Source organism: Sciurus carolinensis, chromosome 3 (genome assembly GCF_902686445.1).
Source record: "Sciurus carolinensis chromosome 3, mSciCar1.2, whole genome shotgun sequence".
NCBI lineage: Eukaryota > Metazoa > Chordata > Mammalia > Rodentia > Sciuridae > Sciurus > Sciurus carolinensis.
The window spans coordinates 21,679,443-21,685,758 of NC_062215.1; positions in this window are offsets into that span (position 1 = coordinate 21,679,443).

Genomic DNA, 6,316 nt, shown 5'->3' on the forward strand with positions numbered 1-6,316 from the left:
CAGTGCCTGTGACTGGCCTCACCCGCTTCTCCAGCATCCAGGCATCGACACCTGGCCTTCCCCTCACGAGGATCAGCTTGTTTTTCCAGAGAGCAGCAGTCATTACCTGAATGGCAGGTTTGCCAAGCAAGCTGCCTTAATGTGGGGCTTTGTAGACATCACATCCGGGTTGTCATTAGTGTCCTCTGAAAACAGTAATCAGCTGACAGACCAATGAAGGACATTCCAAGAAAATGCATTATTACAAATGTTAGGGGAGGCCATGGAAAATCTTTTTTTTTTTTTTTTTTTTTTTTTGGCTAAAGAAAAGGTTATTTGTACACAGTGCATGAGAATGATAGTCATCAACAGTCTTGGACTGCACGGGGCTGCAGTGCTGAGAATGGGGGAGGGGCACACTTACAGGTTGGCAGCCCTGCAGCAGGAAGGGGTCTCTCTCTACCCCTGCACCACAGGAGGCTGAGCCAAGGGCAAGAGATGCTTTGTGGGTACAAAAATTATTACCTTTCTCACTCAGTCTCCCACTCTTCTCCCTACAGTGTTAGGTGGTTAGAAGGTTCCAGAAGAAGCCCTGCTCCAGGAGGCAAAGCATTTTCTGGGTCCCTCCTCTGTCCCCACATCAAGTGTAAATACAACAAAATCAATACAGCCCAAGGGAGAAGATGCTGGCACTCAAGTGCTCCCTCTTTCACCCCACCCCCCATGATCTCTCAGTCACTAAGAGGCCAACGTGACCAAGACCCAGTTCTGTCTCAGTTCACACTGGGGCTGCCTTAGGATAGCAGACGTGCAGAGTCAGTTTCCTTCTCTATCTCAGCATTGGTCTACTAACTATTTCTTCAATGCAAAGGGTTAAAGTCACACCTTCCAGAAAGGCTCTGTTGAGTCTTCAAGAAGCTGGACAAGGGATGCTGGGGACACACAGCTCTGGGCAAGCTAGAGATCCATCTCAGGGTCCAAAGACTAGGCAGACTGGGCAGTCTGAACAGGAGGGACCCAGACACCTGAAGTAGGGGAGTTGTGCCAATGGAGTCTGGGGCTGGGAGTCCAGGGTTTTGGTCCATTTCCAGTGTCTTCCTGGTAGGGCCAGGAATCTGATCCTCCCTCCTTTGCCCCACCATAAGTGTGTAAAGGGAAGAATGCAGAGCCGACTCAATGATCCTATAGAAATAAACCTTTTTGGAAGCTGGGATTGTGGCTCAATGGTAGAGCATTTGCCTTGCACGTGTGAGGCATTGGGCTTGATTCTCAGCACCACATATAAATAAATAAAAATAAAGATCCAATTTCATCCATTTGCCTGCAAATGCCATAATTTTATATCATGCTAAGTGAGATAAGCCCATCTTAAAAAACCAAAGGACAAATGAGCTCGCTGATAAGCAGATGATGATACATAATGGAGGAGGGAGCGGGGCAAGAATGGAGGAAGGAGGGACTGTATAGAGGGAAAAGAGGGGTGGGAGGGGTGGGGGGAAGGAAAAAAATAACAGAATGAGTCAAAAACTATTACCCTATGTAAATGTATGATTACACAAATGGTATGCCTCTACTTCATGTACAGAGAAACAAGATGTATCCCATTTGTTTACAATAAAAAAGTAAAAAAAAATGAATAAAGGTCCATCAACAACTAAAAAAATATTTTATAAAAAAGAAATAAAACTTTTTATGTGGTCTCTGCTACTCTTAAACAATCCAATCCAATGATATCTGGAAGGGGCCTATGTGCTCATTTGGGTCCCCCAACAGAAAAGGGAAGACACTCACTTCCTCACCAACCTCCAGCATTTTTCTGGTGCCTGCAGTAACTTCTGACATGTACATAAAACCATCTCACCCTAAAAGGGAGAAAGATATATCTCCTCTACCTCCAGGATTTTCCTTTTCTTGATCACTTGTCATTTTTTCTCCTCCATGTTCAGTCCCAGAACAATGTTCCTAATAAGGGAGGAAAAGGGCTATCTAAACTGCTACCATCAACAAGGGAAGTTGCAGTGAAACTCAGCCATCTGGTTGCAGTGAAACTCAGCCATCTGGATCCCCGCCTCCCACTCAAACTCGAAGGAAACAATCCATCTCAAGGTCAAGCGGTGGACAAAATGTCCCAGTTTCTACCCTAACAATCATTCCTTCCCTAAGTGCTTTCCAGGACAACTTGTCAGGATTTATTTCCATCTTGGCATTTGTGTCTCCAAGGCATTTGAGAAACACACCTTGTGTATCACCCAACAGAACAAAAGAGAAAAATAAAATTGTTCTTGGATCAACTCCTAGAAAAATCTTCAACCAGATTCTCCTGGGATATTTCAGGCCAGTCATGCCTGTTACTTTATACTGACCTCTTTCTTCAAAACTATGGAGTAAATCATGTGTCGAATGAAAAGATTAAAAGTCTACAATGTCAGCAGCCCTGGTTTCTCAACTGTTGTGCTGCTTGCCCATGCCTCTGCCTTCTTTACAGAGTTAGACAGAAATATGAGATTTCCAAGCAGAGGGCAAAGGTGCCTGTCAGGGATGTTGTAAGAGAAACAGGGCATGGTAAAAGGAGTCGAACCAGAAGGATTTTCTGATTGGATTATTTTCTTCTTCATTAGAAAAGAGTTTGCGTTTACAACGAGTCTCTAATACTAGGTAGATGGAAGATACTCACTGTGCTTTCAATCTCCACGGATGTCTATGGGTCAAGAGGTAGCCAGATTACACAGAGCGTTTCAATAGGACACAGCCACACCCTCCGGTCTTCACATTCCTATGACTGGGCTTAGCTAACAGTGTCTCTCTGACACACAGAACCTGTACATATTTATCATCTGGCCTTTACAGAAAAAAAGATTTCCAACCTCTGCTACAGATGACAGAGCAGGAGAAAAATGAAAATTACAGCCAGGCACCAGGGTGCATGCCTATAATCCTGTAATCCCAGCAACTCAGGAGGCTGAGGCAGGAGGATCGAGAGTGCAAGACCAGCCTCAGCAATTTAGCAAGACCCTGTCTCAAAATAAAACAATAAAAAGAGCTGGGGATGTGACTCAGTGGTAAAGCACTCCCAGGTTAAATTCCAGTAGTAGAAAGAAAGAAAGAAAATGAAAATTACAGTAGAAACTATCCATTAATATCTGCCTCAAAAAAGTGGACAGACGATTAAATCTTCAGTAGAGGGAGGGGGTCTTGATTCCTTCACTTGCTACTAATCTTGAACATGGATAATTTGAACTGGATAGTTTAGGATCAGTGTAATCATTTAAATGATTGAAAACTGTTTGTTTCCCCTCAGGTAATTCATGTTTATGGCAAATATTAAAAGTAAGACAAAAGAAATATTTTGCTTTTTACTTTAAACACTGAATTGTTTCTCAAATAGTTTTCAGATAATGATCAATTGTTGTTCACTAAGAAATATGTCATGCTGTCCTTTGCAAAATCGCCAATTTGAACTGAGTTAAAACAAGCGCACACACACACACACATACACACACACACACACACATACACGCACCCTGATGAGTCACAAACCTGAATTTCATCAAAAGCCTGGGAGGGATGCTTGGGCCCTTATTAGATATAAAGAGCAAGAGCACCCCCTGCTGGCTGCAGAGACAACCTAGGCCTGGACTCTACATTTTCTGATCCAGGAGCATGTTGGACAAAGATCAACGTCCACAGTTTCATGAGGAATAGAGGAGTATCAGACATTCATAATTCATTCCCAAAGGATGCTAACAGTTTGAAATTTGTATTACATGAATCATATCAAGAATTACCACCTAAACAGGGGTCACTGGGTTTTCACTTGCCTCTGTTAATCTCCCTGCTCAATTAAAAAAAAAAAATCTTAACTACAACCTTTAATGCCACCTTATGGCAAATGAAATCTTCTAACAATGAACAAAGAACTTTATTTCTCATTTGAAATAGAATGCTGGCCAAGGGCTTTTGTTCAAAATAAATTGACTCATATGAAGTTACCAATATTCCACTTTTGAACCATGAAGATGGAAATTGTCTATGGCTCAACCTGAACATAATTAGTTCATCAACAAGGGACAAAGACACCCAGGAGAATCCAGAGGTGTGCAGTTGTGGCAGGCTTCGGTGTTTGGAAGCTGGGGATACAGGACACAAACCCTCCAGCCTCTCGAGTCTCCCCGGTGCCTCCTCTGAGCTCCTCTGTCTGATGAAAGTGGACACTGAGAGTTTATGGTATCTATTTTGTCATTTGGGCCACTCTGCTCCACGTGACACATAAACTTTGATATGTTCCTTAAAATGTCCATGATGGTTTGATACAATGGTCCCTAGGTTAAAAGCTTCAAAGAATCATGACTTCTTATTTCTCAGATCTGCAAACAGTGTGACCAAATTCCATCCTCCAAGACAGAACCATTGCACACAGTGAAAGCCATTATAACTTCCACCAATAACTGAAGTTGAGTGAGAATGATTGGCTGAAGGATTTCTTCTAAATCTAATTATAATTCAACATAATCTTGTGGATGAAGAGAAAGTGAGAACCTCATAGCTGTATGGTATCAGTAACAAGAGCCAAAGCAGAAAGAAAATCATCCAGCAGAGGGAGCCAAAGAGAAATGCTTTTTTTTTTTTTTTTTTTTTAGCATGACAGAATCTTAAGACTTGGGAGCCTGTATTTACAACTATAATCCTCCAATAAATAAATAAATAAAAAGAAAAGTAGGATAAAAAAGCTCGAAAGCCCAAATGACTCATTTATCTCATTGATACGACTTCCCCAAAGGTCACAGTTACCTTGTGCCTTTTGACCCCAGCCAGATCCTGTGATAAATTTTCCCCAGGACAAAGTTGATATGATTCTTTTATGTTCACTTTTACCTAGAAAAACATGCAAATTTCTTATTTAGATTAAGGAATGTGTCAAGATATATTCTGATTGATCACAGACATCATAAAAACAGAATTTTTAAGGAAAAAGGATTTTCTTCCCCTTGAAAACAAATAAATTGGAATCATTCCTTCCTGCTTTTACTGACTTATTAACCATCAACTGTGTGTTCACTATGTTGGACTCTGGATCCAGACCTCCTCTAAGATCCTTTGCAGTCCTTTATTGAGGTTGGGAATATTTTAACCCATTCTTTGAGAGCCCATTCCACAGGAGGCACCATTGGATGCTGTGGCTCTATGTTCATGCAGTGGCTGCTGGTCTCACACCTGTGCATAGGTAAGATGGATGAACTATTTCGGGATGAGCCTTCTGAGTCACTGCACTTCCTGTGCTTACTCACTCAACACACACCTATTGACAGTCCTTAATGTTATCATTATCCAGTGCACTTTTGTCTCAGGACAAACTGAATTAGATGTCAGAAAATCGGGCATCAAATAAGGCAGAAGGCTTGGAAGTCATTCTCCTAAGGGATATGAAAGCTACTTCCGCACAATTTAAGAACAGTCTGATCACCGCTGAGAAGTCCAAATTTGAGAGTCTTTATTAACCGGTCCACTGACTGTCCCACAACGCCCCAAATGGCTATTTACAGCCCATACAGCCCCCCGAGTATGGCGGAACAGGGATTCATAAAGGCAAAACCACAAGAACAATTGAGGCACACGTAGGTCAGAAAAGACCTTGTTGAGACAGATATTTTGGGTACATGAAAAAATAGTTTTGATTATACATTTCTCAGTCATTTTTGTCATACATCAGGGTCATAGGGAGATGGGAAGGTCCTACTGTACTGTCAACATAGACACAGCTTCGGGAGGCTGAAAGGAAAGCATTACAAGCAAGCATACAATGGAGTCAGGTCTGAACAAAATGGCGTTACTTTGGTTCTTTTCCATTTCAAGCACCAAATAACAACCTCCTGTGATAACAATGTTAAGTCTGCCAGATGGGATCTGTTCTTGCCTCCTCCTGTCTCTGCCTGGTCCCTCCTTTAGCCACATGTCCCATTTACATCCATGAGAGACTTATCTATTTTTGTACCTGGATGATTCTAGGCTCTCATACTTTTTTTTATTGAAGTAAAATTCATATAACAAATAAAAACCATTTTTTTCTTTTAGCCTCCTTTTTACTAATTATTATTTGAATCATGCAAATTTATGGGCTACCATGAGATCTTTTAATACATGCACACAACGTGTAATGATCAAATCAGGGTAGTTAACATTTCCATCTCCTTAAACTAGTTTTTTTAAATTTTTGATTAACACATAATAACTGTGCATCTTTATGAGGCCCTAGGAATTTCTAATGACTGGGAACAGCTTGTGGAAGGGGAGCTGGGCAGGGTGGCACATGTAGGAAAGGAAATTACAATCATACAGACTG